Source organism: Crocuta crocuta, unplaced genomic scaffold (assembly GCF_008692635.1).
Source record: "Crocuta crocuta isolate KB4526 unplaced genomic scaffold, BGI_CrCroc_1.0 scaffold367, whole genome shotgun sequence".
NCBI classification, from domain to species: domain Eukaryota; kingdom Metazoa; phylum Chordata; class Mammalia; order Carnivora; family Hyaenidae; genus Crocuta; species Crocuta crocuta.
The window spans coordinates 4,208,646-4,231,094 of record NW_027527936.1 but is presented as its reverse complement, the minus strand read 5'-3'; the positions used below and the strand labels follow the sequence as shown (position 1 = coordinate 4,231,094).

The following is a 22,449-nucleotide window of genomic DNA, read 5'->3' as shown; positions in this document are numbered from 1 at the left end:
ACACTAAATAACTCAGAGGTTCTTGTTTCTAATTTGAAAAAGAAAGGTGTAGAAGATACAAGAGTGCATTGGAAAAATAGATCAATGGATTGTGAAGGATTTTGTTTGTTAAGGGATATGGATGATCCAATATGAAGCCAACTTCTATTCATACTTCAAGACTGTGCTTAGGCCTGGTCTCTTCCAGGAAGCTATGCTACCAACCAGTCCTCTCTTTTCCTCTGCTATTGTCATAGCATCCAATGCATTTATGTATCCACTTATCACATTGTGCTGGAATTATCAATTAAGTTTACAGGCACCTCCACTAGACTGTGATCTGCTTAAAAGCAGTTGTTTTGCATAGGATTTAGCACAACAGATACTAGTATCTGTTAGATTGAACTGCTTTAAATCTGAGGACAAGATTCAGGAAGCACTGCCTGACTTCCCAAGACAGGACAAGGTGCTCCTCTATACACTCCCACAGAATCATGTGCTTACCACCCTGTCAAAGCTAGTATTAAACTATATTGAAACTATACGAACTGTCTGCTTACTTGTCTGTCTCCTGGCCTAGGGTGTAAGCTTCTTTTTTTTATTAAATTTTTAATGTTTTATTTATTTTTGAGAGAGAGAAAGAGAGAGACAGCGTGAGCAGGAGAGGGTCAGAGGGAGACACAGAATCTGAAGCAGGCTCCAGGCTCTGAGCTAGCTGTTGGCAAAGAGCCCAATGCGGGGCTTGAACCCACGAACCGTGAGATCATGACCTGAGCTGAAGTCGGATGCTCAACCGACTGAGCCACCCAGGCGCCCCTAGGGTGTAAGCTTCTTAAAGTAAAGGACTGTTTGCTCACCATTGCATCCCAAACACTTAACAACACAGTAGGTGATTGATGATTATATAGAATGAATGAATGAGTAGCCATTAAAAACTCTCCTGACAGGGGCACCTGGGTGACTCAGTTGGTTAAGCATCCGACTCTTTTGGACTCTTGATGTCAGCTCAGGTCATGATCTCATGGCTTATGAGTTCGCATCCCATGTCAGACTCTGGGCTGACAATGTGGAGGGAGTCTGTTTAGCCTCTCTCCCCCTCTTTCTCTCTCTTTCTCTCTACCCCTCCCCTCCCCCCAAATAAAATAAATAAACTTAAAAAAATTCTGAAGACAAGAATAACATGATCAGATCAAGGTTTAGAAAAATAACTTTGGAGGCAATTTTAAATGCAGGCTGGATAGGGATAAGACTGGAGACAAAGAAATTAGGGGAAAAAATTGAAAAAGAAACATTGGACATACTGGTAAAAGACTGTCCTTTCTTAATAAATGTCTTTCTAATTGGCTAATTTGATTAGATGTTTATATGTATTTTACAAGGCTGACCTCTTTAGTCTCTTAGGATTCCCTAAGGGAGGATATTCAGTTACCTCATTTAGGAAGCCTTCCCTGACCCCAACCCCCACCAAGTTGGTGCCTTCATGTACATCTGGAGGTCACTGAGGGCAGTGACTACGTCTTATTCATCTTAGTATCTCCAATGTCTAGGACATGCCTGCTCAATAAATGTTTGCTGAATGAATGAACACATAAATTGATCTATTAGTATACTGTACTCAAGCTCCGACCAAGACACAGAGGACCTAATGATCCCTAGTGTGCAGGTTTCTAGATACAGGAAACAGAACAAATAAAACAAGACTAGATACGGAGGTACACCTATTCCACAGGTAACACAGGGTAAATTTCTCTCTCTGACCCCTCCATCCTCATTCTGAAGAATAACTCTCTTTGAGTGAAAATCAATAAAAGTCATTTTAAGGGAAGTAGGTTTAGAAAAAGGCTCTGAAGAAGGAGAAAGGAGGAGGGGAACTTCAAGTTCAACCAATTTGGACTTTTTTTTATGAGAACTTGTAAGCTGCAAAAAAACCTTGACAAAATAAAAAGTCTGCTTTTCTACAGTCCCTTTCAAAAAGAACCCCCTCCCAATACACACATACAATACAAAACAATAATCTTTTGAGATTCACAGTTTTGTAACCAAAAAATAAAAATTAAATCTACAGCAGAAATAATAATAAATCCTCCATTTCTCAATTGACATCAACAAGAAACTTTCTGAAGTAGTTGCAGACAGTTCTCAGAGACATTCGACCAATGTCAATTATGAGATTGACCTAGCAATTTCATTTCATCTCATTAGCAACAAATACTACAAATAATGGACAAGGCATTAGGAAGAAGTTTTAAAAGACGTCAAGAAAGAAAGAAAGAAAGAAAGAAAGAAAGAAAGAAAGAAAGAAGGAAGGAAGGAAGGAAGGAAGGAAGGAAGGAAAGAAAGAAAGAAAGAAGGAAAGAAAGAAAGAAAGGAAGAAAGAGAAAGAAGGGAGAAAGAGTGAGGGAGGGAAGGAAGGAAGGAGGGATGGAAGGAGGGAGGAGAGAAAGGACAAAGAAAAAAAAAGGACATAAGATGCATTTCCTATTTCCTAAGAAGCTTGTGGGATTGTGGTGTTAAGTTATAATTATAAGAAGATTCTAAGAAGAGTTAAATATTCTTAATTACAATGCAGAAAAAATTCATCAAACGAGTAACACAAGAAAATTGTTGTAGGATTTTAAAGGACCAAGAGACCATCAGGGTTTGATGTATTCTGAAGTGTTTTGAGAGAAAGTAGGATTCAAGTAGGGCATTAAAGAAGATAGGATTTGAATCTCGAAGAATGGGAAATATCACCAGAATAAAGCCCATAGCATGTCAGGAAACATTTTATTCATGACCGCACCTCAAAGAGTGTCTATAGTGGCAAGAGTTAAAATTGGAGATGGACCGGGTTGCCTGGGTGGCTCAGTAGGTTAAAGTAATTAAAGGTCCAAGTGTCCGACTTCAGCTCAGGTCATGATCTCTCAGTCTGTGAGTTTGAGACCTGCATTGGGCTCTGTGTTGACAGCTCAGATTCAGATTCAGCGTTGCCCTCTCTCTCTCTGCCCCTCCCCTGCTTGCGCTCTGTTTCTCTCTCTCAAAAATAAATAAACATTTAAAAAAATCTGAGATGGACTATAGCACCATAGTTAAGAACAACTTAAGGCAGATCGGGGTGTAAATCCTGTTTCTACCACTTAGTGGTTGAGTGGCCTTGGCACGTTTATCCTCTCTGAGGCTCAGTTTCCACCATCTTAATTTTTTTTAATGTTTTATTTATTTCTGAGAGAGAGACAGACAGACAGCATGAGCAGGGGAGGGTCAGAGAGAGAGGGAGACACAGACTCTAGCCTCCGAGCTTTCAGCACAGATGTGGGGCTCAAACCCACGAATCATGAGATCATCACCTGAGCCGAAGTCGGATGCTTAATCGACTGAGCCATCCAGGCACCCCAGTTTCCACCATCTTAACATGGAGACAGTATTAATTACACCTCCTTTATAAAGTCAATACAAAAATAAAATGAAAGTTACTCTCCAGAGTTCTTGAAATAACTGCTCAGTAGGTTACAGTTCCATGATCTCCCCTTAGAGTCTGAGTTTGTGGCCTGAAACTTCTAGGGATTGAAAAAAAATGTTTTTAATTAAAAGTACAGAACAAAACAAACCTGTATAGAACAGATAGGCAGCTTTTTACTTTCACTTCATCCAATACAGCAGCGTTTTCCCTGCTGAGTTCCATTTGGAACTTTAGCATCCTTATTGCTTGATTTTGAAACATCTTTTCCCTTGAAAATACTCATAATCTCGCTCACCTCCACTATCATCTCCATGCTTTTCTAGACAACAGAATGCTTCTGGAGGAAAAGAAGAAAACTGTGTGATTTCAGATTTGTATTACTTGCATTTATTCATTGATTGATTTAATAAGTATTAATTGAGTACCTATTCTTGAAAGATGAAAAGCCATCAAGGGGAAACTACTTCACTTCCTACCTCCTACCTGCACGTGTAATTCCCTTTCCTTGTTTTTTCCTGTTGCAAAGAGGGAAGAAGAGCCCCTCCTTCTTTTTTTTTTTAAGTTTATTAATTTATTTTGAGAGCGTGTGTGTGTATGTGTGCCCACTGAAGGGGCAGAGAGAGGGAGAGAGAGAATCACAAGCAGGGTCTTCAGCATCAGTGTGGAGCCTGATACGGGGCTCAAACTCACCAACTGTGAGATCATGACCTGAGCTAAAACTGAGAGTCAAACACTTAACCGACTGAGCCACTAAGTCTCCTTACCTCTCCTCCTTTTATTTTATTTTATTTTTTTAATTTTTTAAAATGTTTTATTTATTTCTAGGAGAGAGAGAGAGAGAGACAGCGTGAACAGGAGAGGATCAGAGAGAGACGGAGTCACAGACTCTGAAACAGGCTCCAGGCTCTGAGCTGGCAGTCAGCACAGAGCCCGACGCAGGGCTCGAACCCACGAATCGCGAGATCATGACCTAAGGGAAAGTCGGACACTTAACCGACTAAGCCACCCAGGCGCCCCTCCTCTCCTCCTTTTAAAGGCTGGACCCTCCACCTGTTCTTTGAAGCCCTGGCTTCCATTAGAGGCCTTTGCACTAGTATTGTCTCTTTCCTGTTTCCAACATCTTCTTTAATGGTTCCTTTCTATATAACATTTAAACATACTCAAGTATCTCTCATTAAAAGAAAAAAAAATCCTCCTTAGTTCTTAATCCACATCGTTTTCCAGCTCTTACAGTCTCTCCCTCTCCTCCTTCCCAAACTTGTGGAAAGGGTTACCCACAGACTCTGTCTGCCTTTATTTTATAACCCACCTCTTCTTACTCCTCAACCCCATCAATGTAGAATTTGTGCCTGCCATTCCTCAAAAAACTGCCTCAGTAAGATCATCGATTTTTATTTATTTTACTTGGCCATTCCCTGTTTGAAATGCTTTCTTCCTCTGACTTCTGTGATATCACACATTTCTGATTTTCTTCTTTCTTCTCTAGGTGTTCCTTTTTGACCATCTTTGACATATCTTCCTTCATGTGACCACTGAATGTTTTGTGCATTCTGTTCTGATGCACAGGTCTCTTCCTACTTTGGCTTTTTCCTAAGGTAAATGCATTCATTCCCACAGCTTTATGACCATTGATATACCTACAACTCTCAAATCTATAGCTCCAGACCCACATATCCAACTGCCTGTATAAGCCCTCTACCTCAATATTTCACTGGCACCTCAAACTCAGTATCTTCTTTCCCACATCTGGTCCTCCTCTGGTGTTTCTCAACTCAGTAAATGATAGTATCAGCTGCTTTGAGTGTCATCCCCAACCATTCCTTCTTCACCATTCATTACAAATCAATTACTAATTTTGTCGTTATACTTTCTAGATATTCTGAAAAACCATCTTTTTTCCCCACTGTTACCACCTTTCATCTAAGCCACTGCAACAGCCTCCTTTTAAAAGGGGCAAATCTGTTTGTGTCACTGTCAATGCTTATATTATGGCTGTCCCAATGGATAAGGTCCAAAATCCTTAATGTGGTCTCTAAGGTCTTATATGTTCTGACCCCTGCCTTTACTTCCACCTTTATTCGATGTCCCTTTCCCCACTTGTCTCCCCACTGCAGACATGCTTCAAAGCATCATACTCTCTCCTCTTCCACACCTTTTTCTCCTCCCCTCTCCTAGCAACCTTTCCCCTTCACCTAACTACCCCTATCCATCTTTTCAGGTTTCAGCTTACCTGAAGGCAGAGTTGGTTAGTTCTCCCTTTATACATTCACATTATGCCCCATTCGTCTTTCTAACATTTCTCACTTTTATACAAGAAGATAGGGGCCATAGCCAGCATGCTTATCAATGTATTCCTAGTGCATAATATAGTGTCTAAAAAATTTAGGTAATAAAATATATATTAATTCATTGATATAGTAAGTGACAGGTTGGCTGCACCTTTAATTCTGCAAAGTCTTCCTTGAATCAGTCAAGCATATTTGATAACTTCCATGTTAACATCACCACTATACCAAGATACTATCTATATCTTAGTTCTCTTTGTAACCTTAGTACTTCACTTGGTGTCTGGAACAAAGTGAATGTTCAATATAGACTTATAGAATTGAACTAACAGGGAGCACCTGGGTGGCTCAGTCGGTTAAGCGTCCAACTTCAGCTCAGGTTCTGATCTCACAGTTTGTGAGTTTGAGCCTCACGTCAGACTCTGTGCTGATAGCTCAGAGCCTGGAGCCTGCTTTGGATTCTGTGTCTCCCTCTCTCTCTGCCCCTCCCCAGCTTGCACTCTGTTTCTCTCTTTCTCTCTCTCTCTCAAAAATAAATAAACATTAAAAAAAAAAAGAATTGAACTAACAGAACTAAGACTGGGTGGCTCAGTTGATTAAGCATCTGACCTTGGTTTCAGCTCAGGTCATGATCTCACGATTTTTAGTTCGAGCCCTATATTGGGCTCTGTGCTGGGAGTGTAGAACCTGCTTGGGATTCTCTCTCTCCCTCTGTCTCTCTCTGCTCCTCCCCCACTCACACTGTCTCTGTCTCTCTCAAAATAAGTAAATAAACAAAAAAAATTGAACTAACAAACTTTGCCAAGTGGCTGGATATGAGCTCTGAAGGACTATAGAAAGTCAAAGATAAACTGAAGTGTGGGCAAGCCTTTAACAGAAATGGAAAAGTTAGTAAAGGAGGGTGCTTTAGAAAGTAAATATATGCAGTTCTGACAGCAGTAGTGACAGAGGGAAGAATTTATGTAGGTCAGTAAAGCAATGGAGTCCTGAAATGGCAACATGAAGATAATTCCCAGGGTAGGAAGCAGTCTTCTGTAGCCAGGAGAGGGCTGATGGACAGGATACATTCTAATTTGCCCAGAACAATCCCAGTTTACACCTGTTGTCCTAGCATAATAATTGATGGTGCTGCCCCCTTGTACTCTTAAAAGTGTCCAAATAAATTAGGGGTGCCTGGCTGGCTTAGTTGGTAGAGCATGCGACTCTCAATCTTGGGGTCTTGAATTCAATCCTATGTAAAAAAAAAAAAATGTCCAAATAAATTATATGACCAGCCTACCAGAAGACCACATAAATTTCGAGAAGTTAAGTGAGTTAAGGGCAAGAATATTTAGGACAAGATCATAGCAAGAAATTAGAGTGATTTCAAGTTGCAGATAGTGAAGGAATGTACTGAACTGAATGACATTTTATAAAGAACGATGAAATGAACCAGCTAGCCACTTTTATATGAGCAATGTGGCAAAAACCATGATACGTAGGCATTTTCATCCATATCTTATAGATAAAATAATTCAATCTTAGATTAAATAACCCACTCAATAAGTTAGCTAAAACATAGCTTAAAAAGTAAGACATAGCACCTTTTTTTTCGCTGCTGTCCATCTTGGTGGCTGCCCTTGGTTGGGGCCGGCCTGCACCTAAGGCGGGAAGATGATGGCTGCAATGAAGATGAAAAATCCGCTGCAGTCAATCTGCTCTGGGTTCCAACTCATTATGAAAAGAGAAAAGTACCAAGTGGACTCGGGAAATGATCAGACTTGGCAAAGTGAAACTGATCATCCTGGCCAACAACTGCCCAGCCTTGAAGAAATCTGAACTAAGATATGCCATGTTAACCAAAACTGGTGTCTATCACTAGGTTGGCAATAGTATTGAATTGGGCATGGAACATGGAAAGTACTATGGAGTATGCACACTGGCTGTCACTGATCCAGGTGATTCTGATATCATTAAAGCATTCCAGAACAGACCAGTGAAAAGTAAATCATGCAACATTTTTTAAAAAATAAAACTGGCCAGAGCTTATTAAAAGAAAAAAAGGAAAACATAGCTAGAAAGCAAAATTAACTAAATATAAACAAATAATTGAAAAAAAGAAATCAAACAGGGAAATATCTGGAAATATGAGAGGATATCATGAGACAATCATGGAAATTATCCAAATCTGATAATTCGGAAGCATTCTGAGCATCGATATGATGCCTTCCCCATAAGGGAAAAATCAGTACTCACTATTTTCTGGAGTAATGAGCTTCACTGAAAGCCACCCTTCTCTTCCCAAGAAAGAAGTAATTCCAGGAAGTAACTTCAGTGAAATGGAAAACGGACACTTCTACACTGGAACACACCTGGCTTCAAAACAAGCTTGTAGGTGGAGAAAAATCATATATTCAGGGGCAAAGAAAATTGATCTTGGGTAAAATGGATGTTGGACAAGATATCATTTCAATGAAAGCAAAAGCAAGAAAGGGATAACCTAAGGAGAACCTGGAAGTTTATGTGTAGAAGAGAAAATAACTCCGAAAGTCGAATCAAAGCTAAGCAGTGGAGTGACACCATGTACAGAAAAGGCAAGACAAAGGAATACAAACATTTCATGAGAACGACTTAAAGGTTCTAAGTTAGAGTTGACACTTGTGATGATTCCTTCAAAGTGAGTGAAAATTGCATTTTAGCAGTAAATATCCTTCAATCTTTCCCAAGAGCTAAATAAGGTGCTCTTTACTATGTAATAACAGGAGTTTCACTTTTTACTGCCTCCCTCATTGAACGGTGCCTACCAGGCAATTATACTTCAGCTCTGCTGCTTCTTTTCCCTTTTCCCTTTACCCCTTCTTTTGAAGACTAGAAAGAAACGGATGCAACAGCATATATGCAGTTAGAATTTCACTTCAAGGCAATCAGTTTTAAGAAGCACTTTGCAAAAATGCACTGCATTTAAGAATGGTTTTGGTACATCTGTCTTTCCATGGAATGACTCAGCCCATTGTAAAGAACAAGTACTACAAACCAAGAAACCAAAACTGCTTAGTTGTGGAACTTAGGTAAATGACATACTTCCTCTATTTTTATTTACTTATTTAAGTAACCTGTATACTTGGAGCTTGAACTTACAACCCTGAGATCAAGAGTTGCACACTCCAATGACTGGGTCAGCCAGGTGCCCCATCAAGTGAGTGGTCTTTTTTTATGTTGTTGTTTAAAATAATCTCTACACCCAACACGGGGCTCAAACTCATGACCCTGAGACCAGGTCACATGCTTTATGGACTAAGCCAGCCAGGTGCTCCTCTATGATTCTAATAGTCATTTTTTTCTATCTATACTGCATGTTGTTGTTTTCTTTGGGGGGGGGGGGACAAACTCTACAAAAAAGTAAAGTGGGGGGGGCCTGCCTGGGTGGCTCAGTTGCTTAAGTGTCCTTCTCTTGATTTTGGCTTAGTTCATGATCTCACATTTGTAAGACTGAGCTCCATGCTGAGTGTGGAGCCTACTTAGGATTCTCCTTCCTCCTCTCTCTGCCCCTCCCCCACCTCAAAATAAATGAATAAACATTAAAAAAAGTAAGGTAGGAATTGTTAAGGAATAGTTTGTAAATATTAAATCCATTTAAAAATCATTATAAAAGCAGGTAAATTATTATACTTTATTTCTTTCCTCTATTTTTGTAATAACCTAACATTTTATTGAATAAAGACTTATGAAACTTAAGAGTTTGAATAAATGGTGGAGGTCAAGTGAAAGTTGGTATTTAAGAAATAGTTCAACTTGGGGCAGTTGGCTGGCTCAGTCTGCTCGACTCTTGATCTCGAGGTTGTGAATTCAAGTCCCATGATGGGTATAGAGATTACTTAAAAATAAAATATTTTTAAATTTACTTTTAAATGTTTTTATTATTTAATAAATTATTTAATTATTAACTAAATAAATTAATTAAACAGCATATATAATTAAATCAATAAATATTAATTAAATGATTAATAAATTATTTAATTTCTATTTGAGAGAGAGCACGCAGGGGAGGGGCAGAGAGAGAGGGAGACAGAAGATCGAAGTGGGCTCTGTGCTGAGAGCGGAGACCCCGATTGGGGGCTCAAACTCATGAACTGTGAGATCATGACCAGAGCTAAATGAAGTAAGATGTTTAACCAGCTAAGCCACCCAGGCACCCCCAAAATAAAATCTTTTAAAAAGAAAGGAAGGAAGGAAGGAAGGAAGGAAGGAAGGAAGGAAGGAAGGCTGGAAGAATTCAATTTGTACAGCCTCTTCTTAACTTACGTATTAGTCAATCAATAAGCAAGCAAACATTTATTCAGTGCTTCCTGTGTATCAGGAATTATGTTAGGCTGTTGGAAGGGAGTGAGTGATACAAAGTACTAGATTTCATCAAATCAAAGATAGTTTGGATTATAAAAAGTATCTCAGGGGCACCTGGGTGGCTTAGTCGGTTAAGCGTCCGACTTTCGCTTAGGTCATGATCTCGCGGTTCGTGGGTTCGAGCCCCGCGTCGGGCTCTGTGCTGACTGCTGGCTCAGAGCCTGGAGCCTGTTTCAGAGTCTGTGACTCCCTCTCTCTCTGACCCTCCCCTGCTCACGCTGTCTCTCTCTCTCTCCTAGAAATAAATAAAAATATTTAATAAAAAGAAAAAAATAAACAAAAAGTATCTCAATTTCTGATGGGTTAAAATGGGGAAAAATATGCATCTAAGAAGTGATTATAAAAAACAAAATATAAAGGGGAGCCTGGGTGGATCATTCAGTTAAATGTCCAACTCTTGTCATTCATGATCTTGGGTTTTGTGAGATCAAGCCCCATGTTGGGCTGTCAGCACAGAGCCTGCTTGGGATTCTCTCCCTTTCTCATGATCCTCTCCCTCTCTCCCTCTTCCCTGCACATGAGAGCACTCTCTCTCTCTCAAAAATAAATAGGGGCGCCTGGGTGGCTCAACAAGTTAAGTGACTTCGGCTTAGGTCATGATCTCACAGCTTGTGAGTTCGAGCCCTCATCAGGCTCTGTGCAGACAGCTTGGAGCCTGGAGCTTACTTCGGATTCTGTGTCTCTGTCTCTTTCTGCCCCTCCCCTGCTCATACTCATGCTTATGCTTGCTCTCTCTCTCAAAAATAAATACACATTTAAAACATTTTTTATTTATTTATTTTTTGTTGTTGTTTTATTTATTTTTGAGAGACAGAGAGACAGCATGAGCAGGGGAGGGGCAGAGAGAGAGTGAGACACAGAATCTGAAGCAGTTTCCAGGCTCTGAGCTATCAGCACAGAGCCCGACGCGGGGCCCGAACCCACGAACCATGAGATCATGACCTGAGCCAAAGTCAGACGCTTAACTGACTGAGCCACCCAGGGGCTCCTAAAACATTTTTTAAATAAACTTTAAAAAATAATAAAAATAACTGCTTATATGCAGGTAAAAAACAAAGAGCTCCCACAGTGAAAAAATAGAACATGTCCATAACAGGTACCAAATGAGGGTTAGAGACAAAAAAGCGTCTCAGAAATGTGGTGCAGCAAGAAGTCACAAGGAGCTGAGGGGGGTGAGGAAGATGGACTGTATATGACCTAGCTCTGCTAATGTATTTTCTATGAATTCTATAAAGATTGGCAAGGAAAGAACAAATTAAAAACTAAGATTTATACTTTCCTTCCTTAAATGTGACAACTTCAAGTTTTGTTAAGACTGCTGAATTCTGTAGTCCTACCAACCTGAAACTCTGATTTCTCTTGTGTTGGAAAATTTAACCTACCAACAATTATGTAAATTATGTATTAAGCAAATACAAACTGCTTAAATAAGAAGGAAACTTGGGGGAAATGTCTCAAATCATTTAAAATTTGAGCCTGTAATAACAAGTGCAAATACTTTGAAATAATAGTTTTGACATCATTTCCATACTCAGAGTGTGAAAATAAGAAATTTAATCTCCAGTGGAAGTTCTTTAAATGTTCTTTTTAAAAATGTTTATTTATTTTTGAGAGAGAGAGAAGGCACACAAGTCGAGGAAGGGCAGAAAAAGAGGGGGACAGAAGATCTGAAGTGGGTTCTGTGCTGATAGCAGAGAGCCCAATCGGGGCTCAAATTTACAAACCGTGAGATCATGTCAGCCAAAGTCAGATGCTTAACCGACTTGAGGCACCCAGGGGCCCCTCTCCAGTGGAAGTGCTAAACTGTCTCTGCACCTGTAGTTCTAGGCTCCATTCCTGGGCTACTACTAAGTCCCTTTTTCCCCACACCCCACCCCAAGCTATAAGTACCAAGACCTCCAGACCCAGGTTAAAGAGGATACCAGTTGATGCTGCAACCTAAATTTAATCTTAGGACTGTTGTTCATTCCTCCCTTCAAAGACCCTTGAACTTCAAGCTTCTTAGCTCCCACTACTGTCCTCTGATGCATCTACTGTGACTAATCACACCTCTGCATGAAAACAAATACTTGCAGGACCTTCCATACCACAGCTGACTTTTATTAAGACTTTATGTTCTCTGTTCTCCAAGAGTCAGCTGTGACTAAATCTACCAAGCTTCATTCCCATTTTCTATGAAATCCCCGAACAAAATTACCTGTTCTCTTCCCAAATTTGTCCTCTATGGAACTGTCATTCCTAAAATGCTCTGTATTTCCTTAAGCCTAATGCAATCCCCTCCTTCTGTCCTTGTGCAAACCTTCCAATTGTCTTCTGGAATTCCAGCTCCCCAACATACCCAATCATTTCCTTGAATGTTCCTTCTACTTCTGTACTTATTTAAGCCTGATCTTCTCAGGGCATCTAGGTGGCTCAGTCGGTTAAGTATTTGACTTTGGCTCAGGTCATGCTCTCACAGCGTGAGTTTGAGCCCTGCATCAGGCTCTGTTGTGACAGCTCAGAGCCTGGAGCCTGCTTCAGATTCTGTGTCTCCCTCCCCACTTCACATTCAGTCTCTCTCTTTGTCTCAAAAATAAACATTTAAAAAAATTTAAACCTGGCCTTCCCTGAGCCACTTCCCCTGCTACTCTCTCCAGTGAGGTGTGCTCTTATTTTCACACCTATTTAGTATCAGGAGACCAGGATACTCCTCAGTGCTAGTCAGAGTCCACTTCTTCCCCACCCTTTTGTAAAACCCCCTGCTATCCTCTCCCTGATTGGTCACTGTAATCTACCTGCCTCCTGCGTGCTCATTGTTCACAGAAGTTACTGGTACTTGGTTACTGTGTTTCCTATACTGCAAGTCCTTCCATCACCCTAAATGAGTTTAAGGTCCTCATGAAAGACCCACCTAATCTCCAATGTTCTTCTCCAATGTCCCCCCACAGTCATTACCTGGACCTAGTCATCATCACCTAAAGCTCCTCCACTTTCTCTATTTCTAAAATCACTAACTGTAGGGCTCCTGAGTGGCTCAGTCAGTTGAGTGTCTGATTCTTGATTTTTGGCTTTGTCATAATCCCAGGGTTGTGGGATCGAGCCCTGTGTTGGGCTCCATGCAGAGCGTGGAGCGTACTTAAGGTTGCCTCCCTCTCCCTGCCTCTCTTCCTCTCCCCCACTCATGCTCTCTCAAAAAGAAAAGAAGAGAAAAGAAAAGAAAATCACTAATTCTAATAATCCACTTTCTGACCACAATCACTTATCCTTTCTGCTCACTTATTAAACCAGCCTGACTGCAACTGTCCTTCCCTTTGTTTGAAAAGATTATTGATCACTTCACTTCCTTTCTATTACCCCCTTCCTGTCTGTACTTCTCTGTTGATCTAGCTTAGTGTTCATGGTCCATCATTTCCCTCGCTCTTAGAATTACCCTGAACTCTCTCCCTGAATACACTCTTTCCTTGTCTTTGAAGATATCACTCTCTCAGTTTCTCTTACATGTCTGGCAGCCTTTCACAAACATTTTTACTGGCTCCTCCCTCTTCTATTACTAAACCTTTAAATATCAGAGTGTTTCGGGGATCTGTCCTAGGGGATTTTCTCTTTTCATTCAATACCCTTTCCTTAAGTAATTGCAACTCTTCCCATGGGTTCAATTACTAACAGTGTGCATATGCTCCTCAAATTCATACCCGAGTTCAGTTTGTTTGAGCTCCAGATTGATATACCTACTGCTTACCTGACATCTTCAAATGAATATCTCCAAGGTACCTTCAGCTCAGCATGTTCAACAGTAAACTCATCACTTTCCCATTAAGTCTATTCCTTCTAGAAACCTGAGTCACTTTTGACTCCCTCTCTTATATCTCCCCGTATTTAAATAATCTCCCCTTATTTAAATACAATCTGTTAATTCTATCTCTAAAGTATTTATCAAAATTTGTCCATTTTCCTCCATCTCTTCTGCTACCTCCCTGGTCCAAGTCATTATCACTTTTTGTTCAACAAGTATTTACTCAATATCTACCATGTGCCATGACCTGTAAGTGCTAGAATATACAGCTGCCAAGGAGACCCTTGCCTGGATCACTTAAATAGCTGGTCACATTGAAATCCTTTTCTCCCCTTCCAGTCTATTTTCTACATTGGAAACAATGTTTCATTTTGTTTTTTTTTTAATGTAAATCTGATTTTCTATTCCTGTAAGTGGCCTGAGGTGATTTCTGACAATGGTTTGCTATTCACTTGACCCAGAAAACCCGACAAAATCATGCAAAGTAAGAGGTTCAAATATTCGTGTTCACTTTAAGAATACACGTGAAATTTCCCAGGCCATCAAGTGTATGTATATCCAAAAATCCACCAATATCTGAAAGATGTAACTTTGCAGAAGCAGTGTGTACCATTCTGTCACTATAAGAGTGGAATTGGTAGGTGGGGCTGGACACAGGGTTGGTGGCCCAAAAAGAGTGCTGAATTTTTACTGCACATGCTTAAAAATGCAGAGAGTAATGCTGAATTTAAGAGTTTAGATGTAGATTCTCCAGTCATTAAGCACATCCAGGTGAACAAAGCCCCTAAAATGTGGCATAGAACTTACAGGGCTCATGGTCAGATTAATCCATACATTTCCTCTCGCTGCCACACTGAGCTGATCCTTAACAAAAAAGAGCAGATTGTTCCTAAACCAGAAGAGGAAGTTGCACAGAAGAAAAAGATTTCCCAGAAGAAACCCAAGAAACAAAAATTTATGTTCCAGGAATAAATTCTGCATAAAATAAATGCAAGTAAAAATAAAACAAACAAAATGTAAAACTGATTTTGTCATCTCTTGATGTAAGGATTACACTAGATTATGTATGTGAAGGATTTAGTGTCTAGCACATGATAGTCAATAAATGCTAATCAGTGGATATATGTTGAATAATTGAGTAAATGATTTTGGAATAACTGGCCAGCCAGTTAGAAAAAATTTAATTTTTAGAAATTTAGAAAAAATACAATTTTATCCTAACCTCACTCCTTAGAGCCAAAGTATATGGGGGGAATGAAACTTGAAGAAAACTTTGGGAAATATATGTATAATCTTAGAGTTGAAGAGAGCCCTTCAAAACATGTCCCAAAAGTTAGAAGCCACAAAAAGAAAATACTAAACACATACAAATGTAAACATAGCAAGAAAGGCCATAAATAAGACCAGAAGACAAATAACAAATAGTGAGAATATTTATAATACTTAATTAAAAAGAGTTAATAACAAATATCTAACTAGCTCCTATAAATCAACAAGAAAATATTAACAACACTAGAAAAAGATCAAGCTGCATAATAGAAAATTCACAGTCTAAGATCTGCAAGTGTCTAATAGCCTAAAGAAAATAGAAATAAAACAATAAGCTATTACATTTTATGTATAGGTTGGCAAAGATTGGAAAAATTGACTACATTCTGTGAAGATAAGGAAAACGGGCACTCACCTGCACTTTTGGTGGAGCATATATTTGAGCAATCTTTCTGGAAACAGTTTGGCAATGGGGAACATAATATTAAATGTGTTTAAATTAAATTACTTCACATAGTAATCCCACTTCCAGAAATTTACTTTAAAGAGATCATTTAAATGGTTCAAAAAGATCTATGCTGAGAATGTTCACTGCATAATTTAAAAAATTAGAAATAAATATTTATTGAAAGAGCAATGATCTTTGGCTCTGTTCATGGTACTGGGGCTCCAGAAATTACAATAGAGAGATAAAGTTCCTTTCTCATGGAGTTTACATTTTATGGGTTAGAAAGACATTAGACTAATAAACAAATAAGATACTTCCAAATAGTTACAAATGCTTTGAAGACATAAAACCAGGTGCCAGAATGCAACAAATTAAAAAGAAAAGGTGTTTTAATGTATAAGAGAAGAGTTTTTTCCTGATGTGAAGAGCTATGGAGGACTGCATCTACACATTAAAAGGACATACTGTGTTGCAAGAAAAACCAAAAAGGAACAGTTGAAATCAAGATATATCCTGATTAAGTTCTTCAGCTCTCAGGATGAAGAAGGAATTCTTTAGTCATACAGGCAGAAAAAGCAGATCACTCACAAGAAAGAAGAATCAGGCTGGTCTCAGACTCCCCCACAGCACCATTCAGTGGCTACAAAGTTTCTAGGGAAATAAAGTGAGCCCAAGAATGTAATACCTGGTCAGGTTTTCATTTAAGTAAACAAATCAACAACACACATTCTCAAACAAGAACTTGGGGAGTAAGTAACATGCGATCCCTTCTTGAAAAAACAACAACTTAGGATGAAATCAAACCAACCAAGAGATGAATGAAAATGCTGGGGTAAGAGTAAACCAACATTCAACATCAGAAGAACAATGGAGCATGCCTCATTTTACTGTACTTTGCTTTACTGTATTTCATAGTTTTTTAAATAAATTGTGGCAACCCTGCATAAAGCAAGTCTATTGGCACCATTTTTCCAACAGCACTTGCTCATTTTGTGTGTCGGTGTCACATTTTGGTAATTCTTGCAATATTCCAAACTTTTTCATTATTATTGTATTTGTTATGGTGATCTGTGATCAGTGGTCTTTGATGTTACTTTGTAATTGCTTTTGGGCACCACGAACTATGCCCATACAAGATGGCAAACTTAATCCATAAATGTTTTATGTGTTGTGTTCTAACTCTCCACCAACTGGCAGTTACCCTGGTCTCTATCCCTCTCCTTGGGCCGCCATATTCCCTGAGACACAACAATATTGAAATTAGGCCAGTTAATAACCCTACCTTGGCCTCTGAGTGTTTGAGCAAAAGGAAGAGCTGCACATCTCTCACTTTAAATCAAATGCTAGAAATGATTAAACATAGTGGGGAAGGATGTCAAAAGCTGTGACAGCCCAAAAGCTAGGCCTCTTAAGCCAAATAGTTAGCCAAGTTGAGAATACAAAGGAAAAGTTCTTGAAGGAGTCCTACTCCAGTGAGCACATGAATGATATGGAGAAAATACAGTCTTCAGGCACCTGGTTGGCTCAGGCAGAAAACAAAACAGGCTTATTGCAGATATGGAAAAAGTTTGAGTGGTCTGGAAAGAAGATCAAACCAGTGACAAGACTCACTTAAGCCAAAACCTAATCCAGAGCAAGGCCCCAAGTCTGTTCAATTCTATGAAGGCTGAGAGATGAGGAAGCTGCAGAAGAAAAATTGAAAGCTAGCAGAGAGGGATTCATGAGGTTTGAGGAAAGAACCCATCTTCATAACAAAATAGTACAAGGTGAAGCAGCAAGTGTCAGTCTAGAAGCTGTAGCAAGTTACCCAGAAGATCTGGCTAAGATCATTGATGAAGGTGGCTATAAGAAACAACAGATTTTCAATGTAGACAAAGCAGCTTTATATTGGAAAAAGATGCCATCTAAAACCTGCATAGTAGATAGGAAAAGTCAATGCCTGGCTTCAAAGCATCAAAAGACAGGCTGACTTTCTTGCTGGAGGTTAATGCAGCTGGCGATTTGAAACAGAAGTCAATGCTCATTGACCATTCTGTTTACAACATGGTTTACTGAATATTTTAAGCCCACTGTTGGGATCTACTGCTCAGGAAAATAGATTCCTTTCAAAATATTGCTGCTCATTGACAATGTACCTGGTCACCCAAGAGCTCTGATGGCGATGTACAATGAGATGAAAGTTATTTTCTTGCCTGCTAACACAGCATACATTCTACAGCCTGTGGATCAAGGAGTAATTTCAACTTTCAAGTCTTATGATTTAAGAAATACATTTTGTAAAGTTATAACTGCTACAAATAGTGATTCTTCTGACAAATCTGGGCAAAGTACATTGAAACCCTTCTGCAAAGTATTCACCATTCTAGATGCCATTAAAAACATTTGGGATTCATGGGAAGAGGTCAAACTTAATAGGAGTTTGGAGGAAGCTGATTCCAGCCTTCATGAATGACCTTGAGGGGTTCAAGATATCAGTGGAAGAAGTAACTACACATGGGGTAGAAAGAGCAAGAGAAGTAGAATTACAAGTGGAGCCTCCAATGTGGCTGAATTTCTTCAATCTCATGATAACACTGGAACAGGTGAGGAGTTGCTTCTTATGGATGAACAAAGAAAGCGGTTTCTTGGGATGGAATCTCCTGGTGAAGATGCTGTTAAGATTATTGAAATGACAACAAAGGATTTAGGCTGTCACATAACCCGAGTTGGTAAAGTTTGGAAGGATTAACTCCAAATTTGAAAGATGTTTTACTGTGGGTAAAATGTTATCAAACAGCCATTGCATGCTACAGAGAAATCTTTTGTGAAAGGAAGAGTTCAATCAATGAGACAAACTGCACTGTTGTCTTATTTTAGGAAATGGCCACAGCCAGCCCTACCTTCAGTAACCACCACACTGACCACTCAGCTAGCCATCAACATAGAGGCAAGACCCTCCACCAGCAAAAAGATTATGACTCGCTGAAAATTCAGTTGATGGTTAGCATTTTTTGGCAATAAGGTATTTTTAAATTCAGGTATGTGCATTTTTTTAGACATAATGTTATTGCACACTTAATAGACTACAGTGTAGTGTAAATGTAGCTTTTATATGCACTGAGAAATCAAAAAATTCATTTGACTGGCTTTATAGCGACATTGGCTTTATTGTGACATTTGCTTTATTGGGGTGGCCTGGAACTTAACCTGCAATGTATCTGAGGTGTGCCTATATAATAGCAACAGTCAAATTTTGATACATACTTCCAAGTGATCCTCCAAAAGAAGCTGTTCCAATGTATATCCTATTAATAGTATTTGAAACATCTGTTTTCACACACCCTCATCAGTTATATTAAAGACACTATCAATTTTTCAATGTATCTCATGTATCTTTTAAAAACTATAGTGATCTTATGTAAGGGGTATATCACTGTTATTTTAATTTCATTTCCTTAGTTAAAAGTGAACTTGAACCATTTTCAAATGTTTGTGAGATGTATTTTCTGTAACTTTCCTAATTCATATATTTTGCCTGTTTTTCTGTTGTGTTGTTGTCTTTTCCTCATTCATTATTAGGTTCTCTTCATATAGTGTCAGTATCTATCCTTTATTTACTATGTAACTTGCAGATATGTGATCCTAGTCTATCATGTCTTTCAAGTTTGTTTATAGTGTTTTTCTTTGTATAGAAGTTTTTTACTTAGTTAAATCTTTTCCTTTATAGTTTCTAGATGGTATGTCTTACTTAAAAGGGGCATTTGAACCACATGATTTTAAAAAAAATATTCTGCTGTATTTCTCCTGCATCGTAAGTTTCATCTTTTTCACTTAAATCTTTACTTAATTATCAGATTCACATAAACTAAGATTGTCAGACTCACGTAAACAATAGAGATATAATTTCCAATAGACCAGAATGCTTGACACTGTGTCAGAGGTGCCCCATCTCAATCTGTAAATACTTGAGAAGTAGAATTAGGAAATCAGTACCCTGATGGTATTTCCAGACCTAGTAACTAAAAAGGGGGAATATTTCATCTGGGAGATCAAAGATAACAAGAATGCTGAATATCTTTACTAGAGAAGTATAATGTACAATGGAAGAAGATCTCTCCTGGCCAGAGGCAATACATAGCCTTGAAGATTCATGATTGAAATGTTCAGGTTCTCCTGTTTCCAATATCTTTGTCCCATGGTCAGTGCTGTATGCATTGAGCTAAAGCTTATCTCTGTGGCTTTCCTCTATTTTGAGTTGTACTGCAGACCACACTGAAGCTCTCTTTCCTTAGATGTGTTAATACCACTGATTAGTAGTCAAGTAACCGTTCCCAAGGGCCTAGGAGACCTTGGGTTCCTTTCATCACCTGCTGATTAAGTTAAATTCTCTCAGGGGCAACCTTATCTTCCTTATTTGTGAGTTCTGAGTCCTAACTACAACAGGTTTATCTGGGAAGAGAAGTCTGAATTGAAGAAAAATTACTGAACAATTCAAGACAGTATACAACAGAGAATTGTTTAGGACAAGAGAGTTATTGAAGGTCTTTGCACAAGGGAATGAGCGATGAAAGTGATGGGGAGGACTGGTTTGCCAGTCACATGAAGGTGAGAGCTAGAGCCGGAGAACAGCGGGGCACAAGGAAGGCAGGGGCACCAGCCAGGAGGCTGTTGTAGGAATCTAAACAATGTCAGCTCCAAATTCTAGACTACAGAGCCTCCACCAAATCCAATTCTGTATCCTCAACCCTTAGCCCAGAGTGAACTGGACCCTTCAGGTACTTTAAAAATGTTACACAGAAATACTGTTTATCCTATTAATTTATGAATCCTCTTAATTTGGCTTAGCAATACCTTTCTAAGGTATTTAACCTTAGACATTTAAACATTTTTACGTAACCCTACAACAACACTGTAATGACTTACAGATAAACAAAGCAAGGTTCAGAGTTTTAAGACACTTGTACAAGGTTTCACAGATAGAAAATGAGAGTCCAGACACCAAATAGCATATCATACATTAAGAGAAGCAAACTTTTATGTTATCATTTTCCTGGAAAACAATAATTATTTTTGACAAAAGTTGAGCCACAGAGAAGCTAACATAGTGGTCTCCAAATTTCTTGACCATGTACACTTACCAGTGAAAAAGTATACACTCCTCCAATATAGGTATACTTATTTCTAAATTACTACTATCGGCTTATATCTCAAGGTACAATATATACTTAGGGCAGAATTAATTAAAATGTATGTAAATCCATATTTCAAATATGCTTCTTAATAATTTTGAAAAGTTTTTGCTGACTTCTTGTCAGATCTGATTAGCTTACAATTGTTTCTATCAATAATCTGTCTAAGAGCTCCCACTAGGAGTAGAAGCAATTGATTGTGCTTGAAATTTTTGGTATTATTTAAAAGTCATGCTGTCTTTGTGGGAATCTTTTAAACCATCTGTCCATTCTATAAAGATGTTTAGCTAAAACTAGTTAATATAATCAGTAAATCCCTCAACTGGGTACACATTAACCACACATACCATAAGAGCCACTGTGAATCCTCCAATGTTGTTGAATTCCCCGGTTCCCTTCAGGATACATCATGTCCCTTCATGACAGGTGACCAGGTGACTTACCAAGTAGGGTGCCTGTCCCAATGTGTATGCCAAATGTCAGTAAAACCCAATTTATTTCTTACTTACATTAAAGATACATATACATTCTAATATTTTCCTCCTGACCTAAGGAATCAGCTTTGAAGATCCCTAGACTAGAGGACCCCCTCAAGTAACAAGGTCAGAAGTTTTCTAGCTGGCTCTCTAATTCTCAATCCAGGGTCTTCCTGAGAATGCTCTTCCAAGGAAGAAACATGGACATCCAGGTCTTTTTGTTCACTGGTGTGGTGGGTGAGCCTACTCTGTCTCTGGAGCATGGGGGAGGACCAGGGGTTTGGCCTGTTCGTTTCAGTTTTAAGGTTCCAGAGCTTAGAAGACCATAGAACTCAGGTCTGCTCCCTCACTTTCCTGTTCACAACCACAGAAGAGACAGAATCTCGGATAGGTTTGCTGATGAAAGAAGCTCTTAGGGGAAGCTTGTCAGAGTCCCTTGTTTCACTTTAGAGGGAGATGTGGGGTGAGGTACCCAAGCCCCTGAAGTGGGAGGCTTTTCAGACCCAGTCAGAGGCCAGGTTTCCTCACCTGCTGAGCTCATCTCTACCCCATTACCACTTTGGGTCAGGGCCAGGAACCAGGATGTCCCCCGTTCCCTGGAGTGGTCACTGATCCCCCATCTGCCTTGAGTTTCTAGGAGGCCCAGAGACTGGAGGCAGCAGGGAGGGCAGGAGAAGACCAGCTAATTAGCCAGTCACTGTGATTATCCATGAGAGCCACTCTTCCTCCAAGGTCCGGACAGTCAGGCAGGGGCAAGCAGGGGTTCAGGGCCACCTGCCCACCACATAGATGTCCAGCCCGAGGCAGTGCCTGCAACCCCACTCCTCCTGCTCCCCTGGCTCGTCCTGTACTCTTTCCCTTCCATTCTGTACCTCCTTCTACAGGTTTCCCAGACTGCTCAGAAGGGCAAGGGAAATACATCATTTCCCCCACTACTCTTAGGTGTAACATCTAGTTTTGCTAAAGAGGGTGCCAGGCAGCCCCCACTACTTCATGCACACTGAAAGGCTGTGGGTCTTCAATGACCAGAAACCCAGCCCTTTCTCTTCCATGACCCCTATGGAGATGGAATTGTCTGGACTTTACCGGAAGTGTCCTCAGCACCCCACTGTACACACCATACATACTATACACACTTTTTGCCTAAATCTTGAGTCCCTCTTCTCACCTCCACTCCACTTTGAATGACTTAGTAATTGACTTCCAAACACCCAGTTTGGGCACCATAGCCAC

General features: G+C 39.6%; 1 pseudogene; it reads left to right on the top strand.

Annotated features, from left to right (window-relative positions):
* Nucleotides 1–7,356: 7,356 nt before the first annotated feature.
* On the top strand, nucleotides 7,357–7,689 carry LOC144221650 (large ribosomal subunit protein eL30 pseudogene; annotated as a pseudogene).
* Nucleotides 7,690–22,449: the final 14,760 nt, after the last annotated feature.